The 17,379-nt window shown below is 50.1% G+C and overlaps 1 long non-coding RNA gene across 1 annotated transcript in view; it reads left to right on the plus strand.

The window, feature by feature from the left end:
* Positions 1–1,791: 1,791 nt before the first annotated feature.
* The window catches only part of LOC117437142 (uncharacterized), a 26,265-nt gene continuing 10,677 nt past the window's right edge, over positions 1,792–17,379 (plus strand). Inside the window, exons 1-4 of the long non-coding RNA XR_004550373.1 lie at positions 1,792–1,911; positions 9,185–9,309; positions 12,108–12,313; positions 16,914–17,034. This is a non-coding gene — a long non-coding RNA (uncharacterized lncRNA). The remainder of the gene's footprint in view (positions 1,912–9,184; positions 9,310–12,107; positions 12,314–16,913; positions 17,035–17,379) is intronic.

Below are 17,379 nucleotides of genomic sequence, written 5' to 3' on the forward strand. Positions count from 1 at the left end.
TTCCCATAAGTGGTACCCAAACGCCAATAAACAACTGAGCAACTAGCCCGGATCACCCGGAGATAGCTTGCTAAAAGGAGGCTTTGGAAGCGATGCTCAGGTCTCCCATTGTCTCCTGCAAGCAGAGCACCTCAGCCTCGAGCCCTGCAAGGTTTAAACCTCACTGAGGCTGGGATGGATTTGCTCTGGGAAGCCTGGAGTAAAAGTCAGATGCTGCCTACAAGCCACACACTGTATTTGTTTAAATTTTCATGCGAGCGAATGTCTGTGACACAGGAGACAGGTTTATGGAGAGGGGGGGAAAAAATGTTGACAAATGGCCCAGTAATCAACTGGAACATGCAATAAATCATTGGAGTGCCAATAACACTTCCAGGAGGAGTTGCGAAAGGTCATTACGATGCCACCATGTATCATGCAGCGCCAAACAAAGCAAACAGAACATGTTGGGAATAGGATTATGGGAGAAGCATCTGTCAGTTCTAATTAAGAATTAACTGTGGATCCTATATAAAAAGATGTGTGGTTTATTCCTATCTCCCTCCTTTTCCCACTTAACTCTCCGTTTTTCCCTCTCCAAAATAAAACTCAATTACTTAAAAAGAAAAACCACCTCTGTCATTTAATCTATTCAACAGCAGCAAAAATAACCTGATGTGACAAAAGAGTGAAGGCTGGAGGGGAGGGACAGGGCTCTCACTGGCTTCTGCAGCCTCCACAGCACGAAGGAGGGTGGCTCAGAGCCTGCCCAAATTGCCTGGAATCCCAGAAGTCCTTTGGCATCCCAGCACCAGGCATCTGTGATGGCTGCAGAAGGCAGAAAATGTACAAACCAAAACACTTCAAACCCCAAGCCTGGCTTGGAAAAGGAGGGAGCTTGGAGGTTGAGATGCTGAAAGGATTTTGGCTACCAATGGGAGCTAAATAAGTGACAATGAAACAAAGCAGAGCAGTTAAAGAGAGAGGGAACCCAACAGGGAAGAGATGTGGGGCAGCTGAGGGATGTGCCCTTGGAGGGGATGAGTGTCCCTGAGCCCGTTTCACACCACATCCTTCCCCCAGAGCCAGTGTTGCTCAGAGGCACCACTGCCTCTGGCCCAGATCTCAGGGATTTCACCCCCTCGAGCTGTTCATCCCTGTTCCTGGCACTGGCTCTCACCCAAGACAACACAGGGGTGGCTTTTGTGTTGTTCCCTTTGCCCAGCCACTTGAGCCACCCATCACCGCTGCTGCCAATGACCCTCCCTGCATCAGCAGCTCATAAATCCCTCCAGCACCTCCTTCCTTTCACCTTGCCTTCCCTCTCCTCCTCCAGGCTCCCCTTTCTCTCCTTCCCCATTAATCTGAGTTGCACTTTATCATGTAGGCACCCATCCCAAGGCTCCTGCTGAGAGGACTATGCAGGCACCGTGCTTTTCTTTATTATTATTATTTTTCCCTTTCTTCTCCTCTATATTTCCAGGCCTCTTTTCTGCTTAAGTTGGCATTTCTTCTTCTTTCTTTCCCTTTTTTTTCTCTTCCTTTCTGCTGACTGAGACAAGACTGTGTCCTACTTCAACATCCCAGGATTTGTTACAACTTCAAGGTGCAGGTTTATGGCCACAGTTGTCCCGTTTATGGTACAGTTCTTCTTATGGGTTCTAATAAACTTTGTAGCTCCAGGGTGCTCTTAAATCCTGATATGAAGGATAGAGAAGAATCATTATTTAGTCCAACTAAATATAAGATGTTTCACCCTTGAAGGCTGAGGATAATGTTTCTTTCACAGGTGTGGAAGGACCCATAATTCCCGTGTACAGCAAGTGCAGCTGCAGGAGAGTATAATCAATTCTCCCCATGGAAATAAGGGTGCGCTCGCATGTGGGATAAGGAGAGATGGTGCCAGCTGGGATGGGTGCAGCTCTAGCACAGGTAAGTAGCATTAAAGCTCCATAGGAGTTGCAATGAACTGAATTTAAAGTTGTAACCTTGTAACCACTGAAGGTTCATTAGAATTAAATGCTTATTAAAATCACAGCATCCACAGGTTTGGGTTGAAGGAACCTTAAAGCTCATCCAGTTCCAGCCCCTGCCATGGGAAGGGACACCTTCCACTAGAGCAGCTTGCTCCAAACCCTATCCAACCTGGCCTTAAGCACTGCCAGGGATCCTTGGATCAAAGGATCCAGGAATTCAAGGGCCCAAATCCTCAGGTCAGAGCTAAAAAGAAAACAATCCAACCTGCTCTGACCATTTATGTGTTCCTCCTTGCAAAGCTCTACATGGGACCTCAGTATTGCTTCATGTTCAAAGCAGGCTTGTATGTTCATATATATATGCTGTTATGCATAAACCTGTGCAGGATCACATTAGCTGAAGGGAGGAGCTTTCTGTGAGGTTTTGGGACTGTTGCTGTGGAATACTGTGGGCTTTTGAAGGAAGAATGCAGAGAGGGAGAATCAGAGCAATACTAAAGCATGTTTTGGGTCTCAGGGTTTTGCAGTAGGGCACAGCTCAGCCCTGAGGCTCACACAGGGATACAGGAGTGGAACATCAACCCAGGAGCTGCTGGTGACTCACCCAGCTCTACCCCAGGAGCCAGGCACCTCTCAGAGCATCCCTCAGGCTTCACCAGCCTTTTGTTAATGTATCATCTGCTGTGGCAATTACTCTTCCTTGTGAGTGACTGATTCGGTGTCACTTCTGGCCTGGATCCGCCTGGTTTGGTCCCTCCCAGCAAACCCAACAGCACTTCCACAAATACAGAGACTCTCCATGAGGTTGTGGCAACAACGAGTCACCTCTGAACGGACAGAGTGAAACAGCAACGTGCCAGGAAAGTTTCCTTTCCTGTCACTGATCCCTTGAACTGGTTACTCAGAGTTTCTGTGGTTCCTGCAGCCTCCAGCAAAGGCAGCTCCAGCCATCCTGGCCTTTAACAGGCCACTCTCAGCAGCCAGGTGCAAGAAGGCAGCACTGTCAGTGCAATGCCTGTTTGATCGTGCTCACCAGTATAAACCACTGTGGCTAAAGCCATTGGAAAGGCCATAGGATAAGACACCACCTTGTTCACTTCTTCAGATCATAGAATCGCAGACTGCTTTGAGTTGGAAGGGACCTTAAAGCTCATCCAATTCCAACCTTCTGCCATGGGCAGGGGCACCTTCCACTAGAGCAGGGTGCTCCAAGCTCCATCCAGCCTGTTCCTGAACACTGCCAGGGATGGGGCAGCCACAGCTTCTCTGGCAATACCTTTAGACACTGGGAGCTGCTCTAAGGCCCCCCTGGAGCCTTCTCTTCTCCAGGCTGAACCAGCCCAGCTCTCTCAGCCTGGCTCCAGAGCAGGATGCCCTCAGTGCATCAGATGTATGTAAACCCTTTTAAAGGCTGCATGTCCCTAAGCTCTGGGTGTCCTTGACACCCACTTAAAACACATCACAAATCATACCTGACGTGCAGGGATGCAGGGTCAACCACTACCACCATGACCCTCCCCAAACGTGCCCTTCCAGCAGCCTCTTCACATTGACACAGAGCACGCTGCTCCTCAGCAGATGTTCAGGACTCAGCGCTCAGGCTTCCACGCAGGAGCTTCCAACACAAACCATCTGGAAAAGAAAACACCAAACTAGTTGGAAGCTGTTCCCCTCCTCCGCCTCCCCCCAGCCTCGGCCGGCGATCCCAGAGTCACAGGGAAGGGTTGGAGAGGACAGAGCCGGGAACGGAAGGAGCGCGTCAGGACAGGAATGTTCCCAGGAAGGCTGCATCTGTTCCTGTTCTTGCACTATGGCAAAGCACCCGGCTCGCTCGGCACGGCTCCGGCACCCCCAGGGCTGTTGTGATGCTGGGGACACGAAGGGGCTGGAGCATCTCTCACTTTGCTTTTGATGCTCACACCGTAAGGAGGAGGCGGGTAGCTGTAGGGAAAGGCGTATGTTGTTCCTAACGTCAGGAATGTTGTAGCTGAGATGTGGTTGCCCTCTGGCAGGTCCTGCGGTGCTGCAGGCTCTGGTTTCCCACTTGCTGTTTGCAGCCCTTCACACTGCTGTGCTGGGGAGCCAAAACGTAGTCACGCATTTTTCTTCCTTCAGTATCCAGAAACATGGAAGAATGTGGAGAGGGGGGAACCTGAGGACAGATCATCCAAGAGGGGTCTGGGCTTCAGCTCCTGCAGCCAGTTCCAGCCCTTCTATAGGGCTGATGACTTGTGAGAAGGGCCTGTCCCCTTCTCATGTCCCTTCAGAGTGCAGTGACCAGTGTGCACCTTGGTGTTCCCACTGCCAAAGGGACAAACTGGCCTGGCCTTGCCTGCTGCTCTCACCCAAAGTCAGAGCTGTAAATGGCTGTAGGACCAAGATGGAATTTGCTCCTTGCGCCTCTGAACAGCATCCACAAGATCAGCAGCACTTATTCTACTCCTTGGCAGGTTTTAAGTTCATGGTGCTTTACATTAAATATCACCAGTACCCATAATAGCAGGGCTGAGCTGAGTGAATACCTATGTCCCCATTAGCACTTCAGACAGGATGCTCCATCTATCCCTGCTCTAAGTGCTCCTTTGCCCAGAGCTTCTTATACCCATGTTGTTAGCTAAGAGCAGCTTGCACCAGGCACAGGGCATCCACCTTTCCTGCATCAGCAGTAGCCCTGGTCCTCGCTGGGTTAAGGTGCCAGCAGGAGCCTGGTGCTTGGATCGTGCTGGAGATGCTGGCTCTTCCTCTGCCTTTCTGCCCACTTCTCACTCTAGCTTCTTAACACCCTCTTGTAGCTTGGGGAAAGGCTGGATTTGAACAGAGCTTTGGGCACTTGGCACATACAGGGCTATTACAATTAATAGTGATAATCAAAGTGTCTTAGTTTTTGTAAGACTTCCCATTGCCTGTGGCAGGCACGGGCGAGCCCATGACCGGGTGTGCTGTGATCCCAGTGTGTTCCATGAGATTTCCTGCTCGATTCTGTGTCGGAAACATGCACTGCTCCAGGAGCCCACTGATGCTCTAACTGTGGAGGGCACATTTGTGTGACAAAACTGCAGTGGGAGAGCCATGTGTGAATCACGATGCAGCGTGTGTGGGTGAGCACGCGCGGTCACGACCAGCGTTGGCACACGTGTGCCATGGAGATGCATCACTTCCCTCCATCTTCTTTGGGATTCCTTTGGGGTGTCGCCTTCCCCATGTTCCCGGAGCGCTCTCGGCACAGCCGAGGAAATGGGGTAATGAAAGCCAAGCCATACATCCCTGCTGCATGTTTCCAACGGAGCAAGTGTGACTGTCAGGTTTACAAAAGATTGTTTATGTTCAATGGCGTGAAATGGGGAGCGAGTGTGCGGAGCCGAGCGCGAGGGAGCCTGCCCTGCCCGGGCTGACAGCCCCGCATTCATCCTCCACGCTACAGCAGACAAAGCTCTGGTGCTGCCTGACAGCGGCCATAAATCACCGCTGGGAGATGCTGTACCTACAGCTTACACCATTCCAGATGACAAACACACAATAATCCACACAGCACAGCACTTTTTCTCCCTTCTCTCCCTCTCTCTCCTTCTGACTCGCTGGTGCTCAAGTGATGACAAGAGGCTGAGAGGAAACCTGCAAAGCCTGGAAGTCTCCCTTGGGAAGTGCGGGATGGAGCAGCAGCAGTCACCAATGGAAATAGGATAAAGCCATGTCCAGTGTTGAGGGCACAAGAGTAACAGGCACCAATCTGCAAAGGGCAAAGGGAGGAGATGTCAAGCAGGGTAAAATCCTCCCATTCTCAGAGAGGTCTGGTTAGAAAAGCAATGATTTTCACTTGCTGCTGCCCACAGCATGCAGCTGGGGCAGTTGCAAGGTGGGATGGGGCTGGCAAACCAATACCAGCAGCCCATGGGACAAGGCATGCACAACAGCCTGGAGAAGCCTTGCTGGCCCATGTGCTGCTTACACAGCACTGCCCAGGTTCCTTTTTGATGTAGAAGTGGAAGCATGGTCTGCAAAGAAGGAGGCAATGGAGGGCAGGGAGGTAGATATGCTGCTACCACCCTCAGCTGTATTTTGCCTGGGAAGGGGAAGGAAAGAGAGATCTATGTGGTTGGACAACCCTCAAATCAATGCATCTTCATTGATCTAATTCATCGAGGTGACAACATCTCTGTTTAAATCACCTCCTTCCATAGGGGCTGCTGGGGGTTTAGGGCTGGGGTTTTTTTTCTCTTTCCTTTCTGACAGCTTTGTCTTTCCTACACTCATTTTTATTTTCCCTTTCCTGGGGAAGCTTTCCTTGGGAATATGGTCATTTAATTGACATTTTCTGCCTTACTCCCCAAATAAAGGGGTATGTGGGAAAGAGAGGTTATCTTAGTGAGATGTGAGCCTGATTCACTGAGAGGTGAGCAGAGGGGTCTGCAGCTATGCATTCAGAATTGGGGTTATGCTCTGAAAATGCCCCCAGCAGGAACCATGGTCATACAGGGATCTTGGCTTTCCTTTGGAAAAGCAAACCCTGAGAGCCTGGCGAGATGGCTGGAAGACACCTTAAATCCTGAAGTGCATAAAGGAAACCCAACTGTTTTGTTTTGGTTTTAATATCTGAAACCTTGTGGTTCAGGGGCTGGGAGAGCAGGATGCTGAATTGCCCTATAAATACAAGGCCTGTGTCATTCCAGAATTGCTCCGCTGTTCTCAGTGGGCTCACTCTCAGGAAGAGTGAGGTTTGGCCGTGATATAGTGACACAAAAATAGCAATAATAGCAATGAAGCCCCATTCAGCCACTCCTCCCTGCTGCAGGCACAGGAGTGTGACATCCAAGATGCGAAACACAAGCCCTGTCTCGTCGGAAGAAGAGAGATCAGGAGGGTGCTGGGGTAGAAATCACCCAACCCAACCAAACTAAATGCAAACCAATGAAACCAAACCCTACCAAACCCAAACCAATGAAACCAAACCAAACCCAACCAAACCAAATGCAAAGCAACCAAATCTACCAAACCCAAACCAAATCCAACCCAACCAAACCCTACCAAACCCAAACCAAGGAAACCAAACCAAATCAAAACCAACCAAATCTACCAAACCAAACGCAACCAAAGCAAACCAAATCCAAACAGACCAAATCTACCAAACCAAACCCAAGCCAAACCAAACCAAATCCAAACCGACCACATCTACCAAACCAAACCCAACCAAACCAAATCGAAACCAGCCAAATCTACCAAACCAACCAAACCAAACCCAACACAACCAAACCAAGGCAGCTTTGCTCCAGAGTGCACCCATCCTCACAGCTCACCAGCAAACAGGAGCTGAAGGGGCCGTAAAACGGAGCCATCGTCTGAAGGCTGCACCAGCACATATATCCTGATGTGCTGACAGTACCGGCTTCTCCCATAGCCTAAACTTCTGATGAACCAACGTGCTTCAGAGCGCATTTATACGCAAAGGCGTATAATATGTCCCCTGTATCTAATTATCTGTCAACCCGAGGCCGTTTGTTTTCCAAATCGGCCTCTCGGCTGTGACTTTATGAGGTCGTAAAGAAAACGGTGCCACTCTCGCACAGGAGCGCCAGGAGAGCCTTGGATCAACAAATTACCATCTTTAATGGTGTCTCCTCCTGCACGCTCCAGCCAGGGACCCCAGCACCCCGCAATGGGGCAGGACTGATCCTCACGCTGCCCCCGGGATGGGGCATGGTGATGGTTGGCAGGAGGAGCTCCAGCCCATCAGCTGTGAGAGCAGCGGCACCAGGGAGAGCAGAGCCATGGATTCCTCTGCCCACGCTGCTCCTGTGATTAATGATAGAAAGGAATTAGAAAGAAAGGGGGGGGGGAAGAGTGAGGGAGAGGGGAGGGGAGCGGGTCAACAGCTGAGTGCAAGGCAAGTCGCTAGACAGGGAGTAATTAAGATACTTGGGTAAATATGATTAATAAGCTCAAACTGGCAGGGTGTGCAGTAAACAAGGGCTAACCAGATGGTACCCTTTCCTTCCTGACAATGCTGCAAGCTCTGTAAAAATAGGAAGGAAGGCTCTGGAGCCTCCCAGCGCCCTCGCTCCGGGAGGATTCAGCACCGAGCCAGGGAGTGAATCACCTGATAGGAATGAGAGACATTTCCCCCCTTCATCCCATCCTCCATCCCATCCCTGTCAGGGATGGTGCGAGGGGAACTCAGACGGCTGTTCTCACGCTGCTGTGCCATGGAGCACGGGATCCAGCTCCTTGCTCAAGCACAGGCTGAGCTTTTGAGCAGTGGGGACAGCAGCAGCAGAGGCCTTATGATGGTCTCCTGGTATCTGATCTCCAGACAGAACAACTCAGTTTGGAAAGTCCTGCCTGGAGCAGGATCTCATGGCTGGGCACCAGTGGGATCCTTCATTCCTCCCTTCCAGCCATGGCTGGTGGATCATTCCCAGAAAGAGCTGGTCAGAAATGTCCCCCCAAAACACTTCTCTGTCAGAAGATGCCATTTCACCAAAGGTGAAACATTTGCGGAAAAGCACTGATTTTGATGAAATTGCATTTGGAAAGAAAAATCAAAGGAGAAAATCATTTCGATAAGGCCAAAGCATTTCAGTTTGACCTTTGAGGAATTAAATGGCATAGGGGTTTTTTTCCATTTCATAAAGCATTTTGTTTCAATGTACCCTCTCTATATGTGTATCTGTAAGAACTATTGAAACCAGAGCTATATGTTGGGATTATCCCAGCGTAGAATCCCAGACTGGTTTGGCTTGGAAGGGTCCTTAAAGCTCATCCAGTTCCAACCTCCTGCTTGCTCCAAGCCCCGTCCAGCCTGGCCTTTGATGACACCTTTCCCCCAGTGCAGTATTGCAAGAAATTAAGCCCAAACATCCTGCTTTGAAACAGGGAAGGGAAACCTGAGGAATTCTTTTCCCAGCCCTGCTGCTGTCCTTGGCCGCATCCCCACTGAGGCTGCTCCGAGGAGTGAGGGCACATCAGGCAGTGCCACTTCCCTGTGTGAGGTGTTTCAGCACCTAAACTCATACACATCAGAGCTACGTGGTGATATGTTGAGGGTCTGTCAGTTTGCATTTGACTATTTACTGTCCAGTACCTTGAAAATAAACCACTTGCCAAGTAACCCCAGGTATTAAGAGCAGATTAAATCAGTGCTTAGCTCTCAGCTTCCTCAGGACAAGGATTCTCTTTTGTCCCCAGCTGAAAAGTCCCCAGTGGTAATGAGAGCAGTAAATGTTTTATCTCCACAGGGAGACAGGCAGAACAAGGGGCTTGGAGCAAACCTCTGAATCACAAAGATGTCACCCAGGAGCTGCGTGGCACCAGTCTCTGCTCAGCGCTGTTTGTTCCCCACAAAGTCCCATCCTCACTGCACGTAAGTTGTCTCATTACTGTAGTTCACTTCTCCCAGACAGTGCCATAGAGCCTGAGTGTCACTTCTCATCTCACTGGGACTCACCTTCCCCTCCCCAGTAATAACCCAGCCTCGGCTGGCATGTTCCTGTGCAGCATCCACAGGGCAGGGGCTGTCTGTGCCTGTCTGCACAGACCATGTTTAACACACCAGGGAGTGCGGAGGGGCTGTGGATGCTTCCTAAGGTGAAACACGAAGTGAGACTTGAGTGGGAGGCTTTGAGGTCCAGCGAGGCCACAGGAGCAGGCAGTGCCTCAGAGGAGGCACGGGAGGGATTAAAGATAAAGAAGAAATCCCAGCTCATTGGCAGGGCACATATTTTTCCAATATAAAAGCAAATGGGGGAACCCTTAAATAAATTGGCTCTATAAAAACGTCCTTTTGTATTACGGCCTCAACTTTTCAGGGGGAAAACACCAAGGTTTATTTCCACGGCTCCCGAATAGAAACATCATTGGTGCTTCGTAATTCCCCAGAACCAACAAGCAGTCCATTGCTATTTGACAGACACGGGCCCCCCTTGGTCCCCACCATCCGCCCGGCTGCAGGAGCAGCTGCCATGGAATTACAAGTCCTCGTCACAAGTGCGGAGAAACAAGTTGTGGCATTTAGGAAAGGTCTGCAAAAATAGGTGTCAGACCTTAACTAATAGTGATTGTCCTTCCATTCTGGTGTAATTTACATTTAATTCACACATTTCATTTCCATTTAAAATATGATTACAGTGTTTTGAAGCACATCTCACCTGTCCCCTCTGATTACGGCAGGAGGAAAATAACACGAAGCAGCAGGAGCGGGGCTGGCTGCCCTGGGTCTGGAGGAGGGATGGTGAGCACATGGTGCTGTTCTTGGAGCTGGAGCAGGGACAGAGGGACACCACAGACACACGGCCCTGTCCCACCTTCTTACTGCACGCAGGTCATTCTTGCTGCAGGGTTTTAAGCACCAGCAAACACTAATCAGAACTGCCACCAGAGAGAACTGGGCTGCAGAGAAGGCAGCTCTCCAGGCTGGGTTTTTCCATGGTGTTTTCATGGAATACACAAGTTTAGCCCCATCACACGCTATGGGGCAGAGAGTTCCAGTGCCACCCCCTCGCCCTCGGGATCTGGGGAAGGAAAAGTTCCCCTCCTCCTGCTGAGGTCTGTCACAAACCCTTTTAAACACAAAAACTCTCAGCTAGAACATAAATCAGGCTCACCCTCCCCACCACGTCCCCATCCCACGTCTCCCCCGCGCCGAGAAGGCACGGACATGCTGATGAATATCTGCTACGTGTAGGGGAAAACAACAACCCTGTAAACAGTATTATTAACCCATGGGCTGGCAATAAATCAGCGTGAGAAGGTGACCTCAGCAATGCTGGAGTAATCCTGTGTGTCAGGGTAAATTTATGAGGCCAATTTTATTGGCCTGTATGACCCAGGCTCCTTGGAGATGTCTCAGTAACAAATCCAATCCATATCATTTATTAGCTTTGTACAGTGTCAGCTCTAAGCATAGGAGGGATCCCATTAAAACATATCGCTCCCTCTGCAGAAGATGGGCACAACTAAGCTGTTGGATAATTGTTGGCTGCAAGGAGCCCCTGATTAAGAAATGGCTCATTGCAGCTTTGCTCTCAGGTCTAGAAAGCTTGCTCTGGATGGAAGCACCAGGGTTTGGGTTTGTGCTGCCTGCCCCTTTTCCTCCCTGCCTGCACTGGGCTGGCTGCAGCTCACCGGGAGCAGCGGGCATGGGAACAGAGGTGATGCACTCCAGGGACTTCCCTACTGAATTCCATCTTTTCCCCTGGTCCCACAAGTGCTGGACAAGAATCTGGTGGCCCTCAGGGCTGGGGAAGATGCGGGGCCATGGAGTTGCAGTGGAAGTGCAGGGATGCAGGGATCTTGTGGATGCATCTTGGATCAGTGCTGCAATGATGGGAACAGAGAGGATTTGAAAGCTGTTAGTGGCTGAAACTCCTCCTCGGAGGAGGGAAGCTGCTTGCAGGAGGGGAAGGATCCTCCAGCTGGGCCCTCTGGGTAGTGCTGAGAGAAAACTCCATTCACGTATTAGATATTGGGAGGAAATTCTTTGCTATGAGGGTGCTGAGGCGCTGGCACAGGGTGCGCAGAGAAGCTGTGGCTGCCCCATCCCTGGCAGTGCTCAAGGCCAGGTAGGACACAGGGGCTTGGAGCATCCTGCCCTAGTGGAAGGTGTCCCTGCCCATGGCAGGGGGTTGGAACTGGATGAGCTTTAAGGTCCTTCCCACCCAAACCATTCCACGATTCCATGATTTACTTGGGAATGGTGGACCTGGCAGCATGTACATCATGCCCAGCACCCTGGTGACAGAGCGATCGCGCCTTCGCACCAGCACCAGGGTCTGATCCCTGTTGGCTCACCAGAGTCTGGTGGAGGCAGTTTAAGTCTGTTTGACTGTCCCTGTCATCATAAGGTTTACGGATGGTTAATTTATTCTTTATAGCACAGTCATTGATGGCTGTTAAATCACAAATGAGAGCCAATAAAGGGTGAATTGCAGCTGAAATTACACTGTTTATATGACAGCAGAGTGCTGGCTAAAAGATTCATATGCCGCTGATGAAGTACGTTATAAATTTTAATTACCATAGTTTGTACAAATGACATGTTTGAAATGCTATTGAGTAATGTGACCCTGATAATGAAACTATAAAATAAATCATTAACTTTCTGAATGAGCTTTTTTATTTCCATGCTACATGAAGTAAACTTTCCAATTTATTCCATTGCAGCCTTCTTCTGAGGAAAGAAAAGTGTGGAGAGGAGAGTGCTCTCCACTCAGAGGGACACTGACAAGCAAGCCAAAGGAGGGATGAGCAGGACCATGTCAGAAACAACGTCAGGCCAAAACCAGCCCAAGCCCCACACTGCTTGTGAATTCACCCTGGATAACACAGGATGATGCTTTGCTCCTGCATCCACAACCAGGAGCGCAGAGGTAAGAGCAGGCCTTGAGAACCAGCTGTAAAAGTCACCAGCAGGGACAAGAGGAGATCTCCCTTCAAATCAGAGCCCATTAGAACTCACTCATTGGCTGGGGGCTTTGCAGCCCCAGTCACTGGGGATCATCCTGCCTTTCTCTGCGAGCTCCCTGCATCTGCCAAGGGTGAAGGTGCCTGAGCCCCCAGATAATTCCCTGCATAGGGCTGACAAGGTGAGTTTCAGCCCAGCAAGGGGTCTCTTTGGCCTGCCTGGGGAAGGAAGCACAGACTGGGCTGTTACTGACCCTGCATCCTTCAGTGTAGCTCAAGAAAAGGGGATGCTTCTTAAACCCTTCTGGAATGTCAGCATTAGCAGGTTGTTACCTTATTATATTATCATATGTTATTTTTAAGGGATACAGAGCACAAAACAAGCTAAGAGAGTGCCAGAGCTGCTTTCACATCCCTCTGCAGAGGGGTGAGCCAAACACCAAGGCACTGTGCTCCTTGTCCCTGGGTGCCCACACTCCCCTGGCCCCCAGAGCAAAGGGCTCCCAAGCCCTCCTCCAGAAGGTCCACCAGGCCTGGGGCTTTTGGCATGAGTCACCAGCATCACTGGCTTCATCCTCATCTCATGTGACCCTTAATAACATGGTTCCTTGTGAGGAGGTAGGCATGGATATTTAAGACATCAGCTGCCTGCACTTAGGGTCCCCGTGTGCATGAGCCCTTATGCATGGAGACTGCAGCAGATCCATGGCTGAATGCCTGGATCCAATCCTCCTTCCCATCCTCTTCCTCCTGCCACCTCTCTCCGTATCTCTCCCCACTCCCCATCAGAGGACTCATGCAATGAATTCAGATCCTGCCCAGTGATTTTAAGTTGGCCAAAGCATGTTGGGTGGCCAGCTCAGGTACCCACAGCCAGGCCTGGTGCTCTCCATGGCAGAATCAGCCATTCTGTGGCCACAGCCACCCCACCACCTCTCACTGCAGACCCCTCCAGGCCTTTTTCTCTCCCCAGAAGTGTTTGGAGTTGGAGGGCTTTTAACACCTGATTTTGTCTTATCAGCCAGACTGAAACTATTTCCAAGCAGGCTGCTCATGCCGCACTACTTACCATTAAAAGAAAGGACCACATTATTGCTGTTATAAACCATTGATTAAGGTTTATAATAGCAATAATCCCCTCGAAATTCATTGTTACTGCAGTTAATGACCAGTTTATTAGAGCGTTAACCATCCTTGGCAATGGGCTGAGTCGTTTAATGCTGGTAACGACCAATTTCTCAAGGGTTATTGCTTAAATAACAAGCCTTTGTTAGATATATGTTCAACCACCAGATACTGCTCCAGCTGGAACCTTCTCCTGTGAAATAATTGTTAATTATTTCCTCCAAGTTTTGCCACAATGCCTCTAAGTTCTAGCTGGAAAGAGTTTGTGAGGGTGCAAAGTGGCAGAGATGCTGAGAGCCCAGCCTGGGCAAGGCAAGGGATGCAGCTAGAGACACATGAGCCATCACCCAGAGGTGTAGGAGTTGTGGTTTATGAGGCTTTTTCCCTCTTCTATCACCCGTGACCATCCCAGCCCTGGACATGTCCACCCCAGCCACCCACTGTGCTTTGCAGAGGCAGCAGCTCGAGCTGGAAGCAGTGGAGCTTCCAGGGCTGAGCCCAAGCACTGCAGCGAGCTGCCCAAAGGAGAGTGAGAGGCACCAAAGCTCTCCCTCCCTTCTCTTGCATTAACATGATCTGAACGTTTCGTGGCGTTAACCATGTCCTATCATGTCACGTTAGGATCATCCTGTAACAGCATTCATTTTGGCTGACATGATCTGAAAGGTATAGATACGATTACCCTTTAATTGTGTCACATTAGCAAAACTAAATACTGATACAGTGCGAGGCTGACACGAAACGATGGCAAATCCCTGGGAACAGGATGGGATTCCTGTTGCCCAAAGTGGTCAGAATACTGCAGGCTTCAAGACAAGGGTGTTTAATGGGACAGTGGAGAAGAGCTGGAGGGGGAATCTGTGCCCTGGGTTCCTTTTGCTGTCTCTAAAGCTGGGTGCTGGCTGTGGTGCTGGGTCCTCACTGCAGCTCCTTCCCCTCTTCACAGTCCTCAGTTCCTGTAAGCCCTCAGCCAGGATAGAAGGATCCATGAGCTTTTCCCTTCCAGCCACTGACCCAAAATGCCTTATCTCCAGCTGGCTTTAACAGGCTTTGTAATGAAAAAGCATATCCCTGCATCACCCCCAGAATATTCCATTTCCATAACAAATTAAATTTCAAGCTTTCCTGATTTTCCTTATGAAACACAATGAAATCTAAATTTTGGGGATTAGGTGAATCCTGAATGATGCTAGGTTTGGTGTTGGTGCTCCCCTCCCTCCTTTTGCTCTTTGTTCCTAAGTTGATGGGGTCTGTGAGGTACCACTGTGTAAAAAGAAAAGGAAAAGGGAAGGAGGGATGACTCCAAAATCTGGGTGAAGTTTTAAGTCCTGCTTTTAGCAGTGAGATGCTGATCTTATCCTGTGATGCTTCAGGCTCTTCCAGTCTCCCAAGGAGGTGGAAATCTACCTAAAATGAGTTATAAAGGGGACAATATGAACTGTAAAAACTTTTCCCCCCCTCTATAGGCAGGAGTTACCACTTTGCATCTCCACCATCATCCACCACAGCTCACTGGTACCCAGCAGCTTCAAGACAAACCCTGGCTGGGAAAAGCAAGAGATGCTGAGCCGCACCGGCTGCTTTGCTGTGGCCGCGGTCCAGCCAGGCTGGGTCTGTTTCTGGTCCCTGTCACCACTGCTGCAGGGATTTGTGTGAGCATCCGTGTTATTTTAGAGATAATGTGAGCAGAGTGGAGCATGTCACAGGATAATGGTCTCCTGCTGCTAGGCTGTTCTTGGCATTTATCAAGAAATGACACCAGAGGGAATATGCTCAAGGGAGCTGAGGTGTCGATTCGATGACTGCTATTTCGTGATAAAAGTTAGCAGAAATAAAAATGAATCAGTCACAAAACTGCTTATTTATAGCTGTGCCCGGCCCAGAAGGGGATCCCTGGGAAAGGCAGGGTGATGGAGCTCGCTGCACGCCCCGGCACCGGCATCACCTTCTGGCTTTGCCAGAGGAACAGCATCGCATGGTCCCACCGCCCCCAGAACACCCTGTGGGCAGAGGAGGGGCTCGGTGCAGGGAGGGGGGAGCAGGGCTGGGGGATAAAGTCATTTGAGGTTGCTCTGATCTGATTTTCTGGTTCCCAGGACAGGGTTTGAGCAAGCACAGGTGATAGGGTGGGAATGATGTCCTGAGCTCCTCAGTGAAGCACCCTGAATGTGCCCTCAGAGCAAAAACTGAGTGGCATTCCCTGCATTTCATAGAATGCCTCAGTGCTTTGTGTTGGAAGCGACCTTAAAGCTCATCCCATTCCAAACCCCATGGACAAGGCCACCTTCCACTAGACCAGGTTGCTCCCCATCCAACCTGGCCTTGAGCACTGCCAGGGATGGGGCAGCCACAGCTTCTCTGGGCACCCTGTGCCAGCGCCTCAGCACCCTCACAGGGAAGAGCTTCATATCTCATCTCAGTGTCCACACATCCCCCCTCCACCTCTGTGTCTGTTGGCAAACACAACCCCAAACCCATTTGCACAATGCGAACAAGCCAAAACACTTCCCGTGTTTTGCCTAAAACCAAATATTTTGAGCAAAATGTCTATTCATGGGTCTGCTATTAAGTTAAATATCCTGGTTCAAACCAGCTCATTGTGGCTATGGCGCTAAGTTAAACATGCGGCTCTTTAAGGCAAGGAAAACAAGGTGGGATTTGGGTTTCCAGCCCAGCCCATCAAAGGCACCTCCAGCTAAAGGCTTCCACTTTATCAAGGTGAACAAACTAAGCAGCTGATTGTCGCTGGAGCCAAGTTCTGGGCTGTTTCCAGCCCCATGGTCTGTTTTTGTTATCTCAGCTGTGGGCAGGGAGGAGGAGAGGAGGAGGAGGAGGAGGACAGAAGAAGGACGTCGCAGCACCTGGGTTCGTTGGCTCTCCATGTAATAGGAAACAACAGGGGCCACAGGGGACGCGTCGCTCTTTTCCACCTACATGTTATTCCAGCCATAAATCCGAGTGACCAGCTTGAACTTTTCTCAATTGACATGTTTACAAGGGAAGGCCACATTTGACAGGAAAATTAAGCGTATCAATCACTTCACGAGCTGCTTAATGAATGGGACTCAGATCTCTCTGATTCTGTGCCTGGTAGCACAATGTATTGATCAAGTGTGCTCTCGGACGGGCCAGATGTTGCTGTGCCTCCATCCTCAAAGGCCTGGCCGGGGTTTAGCACGAGGTCATTTTCTCCAGCAGACCCCCAAGTTCCCTTTGCTGTCTTCTGTTTTCTCCTTCTTTCTCTCCCTTTTCCCCCCTCCATCCCACCAGAACAAAGAGAGCAGATGCGGGCTCAGGGCCCCTCACACCCACTCAGACATATGGAAGCGATCTCCTCTGTCTTTGTAATTACACAGGAGCTTGCTTTTCAATGGCTCCGGGTTTTATTGCACAGAAACCAACCAATTCCAACATAAAACATTTTTATGGCTTCTCCTCCAGGGGCTCCTTGGCCAGGACCTGTATAAAAGCACCCAGGACCCCCGACAGCTGCCTGGGCAATGTGGGGACCCTCAAGATACCCTCCCCAGAACAAGCAGGAGGCAGAGGAAGGAAGGCTCAGGTGAGGTACAAAGAGAGGAGTCACATCCCCCAGGAAAACCTAACAGCTTTGGAAGGCAGCAGAGAACATAGGATAGTCCTCAAACCTTCATAGGATCCATAAATAAACCCTGACTGTGTTTGCCTTCCTGGGATGGGCCCAAAATCCCACCTGTGAATGTGTTTGTAAAAGCCCCATTTGTTTGGATATCTAAAGACACTCATGAGGTTGCACTGGGATGGGAGATGCTCAGCCTATGTCTCTGTTGCTGACCATGGCAGTGGGATAGAGGATGCTCAGCCTATGTCTCTATTGCTGACCATGGCAGTGGGATGGGAGATGCTCACTCCTGTATCTCTGTTACTG

This window comes from Melopsittacus undulatus, chromosome 18, assembly GCF_012275295.1.
Source record: "Melopsittacus undulatus isolate bMelUnd1 chromosome 18, bMelUnd1.mat.Z, whole genome shotgun sequence".
Classification (NCBI taxonomy): Eukaryota; Metazoa; Chordata; class Aves; order Psittaciformes; family Psittaculidae; genus Melopsittacus; species Melopsittacus undulatus.